The sequence below is a fragment of the Octodon degus genome, unplaced genomic scaffold (genome assembly GCF_000260255.1).
Source record: "Octodon degus isolate 3935 unplaced genomic scaffold, OctDeg1.0 scaffold02494, whole genome shotgun sequence".
NCBI classification, from domain to species: Eukaryota; Metazoa; Chordata; class Mammalia; order Rodentia; family Octodontidae; genus Octodon; species Octodon degus.
In genome coordinates, this window is record NW_004527070.1 from 1,927 (window position 1) to 2,614 (window position 688).

Here is a 688-nt window from a genome sequence, read left to right on the forward strand (position 1 = left end):
GTAATAGACATGGGTCTAGTTTTAATCTCTAGCACGTGGAAAGCCAGTTTCGTAAGAGAGCCTTTATTAAGAAGGCTATCTTTCTTCAAATTTTTGGCTCTTTTGTCTAAGGTAGGGTAGCTGAGTGTGTTAGTAATTCTGTCTGCATCTTCTAATCTGTTCCACTGGCTCTTAGATCTGTTCTTTTGCCCATACCAGTAGCTTTGTAGTATAATTTCAAGTCAAGGATTGTGATGTCTCCTGCCTGCCCTTTACTGTCTGGGAATGCTTTTGGGGTTTTTTGCTTGTTTGTTTGTTTGTTTGTTATTGTTTTGTTTTTTATTTTTTATTTTTGTATTTTTAGTAAGGGTCTACAGAGTCTCTCTATGTAGATCGGACTCATAGTGACCTGCCTGTGTTCAGCCTCCCAAAGAGCTGGGATTACAGGCTCATGCCACCATGCCCAGTCTCTCTCTCTCTCTCTCTCTCTCTCTTTTTTTTTTTTTCCTTTGGCGGAACCAGGAATTGAACTCTGGCCCTTACGCTTGCCAGATGCCCAGTCTCAATTACCATCTCAGCTCACCCTGGGAGTGGAGCCAGCACAGCATGCTGGGAATCGAACACCAACCTCCCTGTCGGCCTAAGCAGGGGCTTTAATCCACTGAGCTACTTGACCAACTCCAGGAATGCTTTTGATATTCTAAGTCTT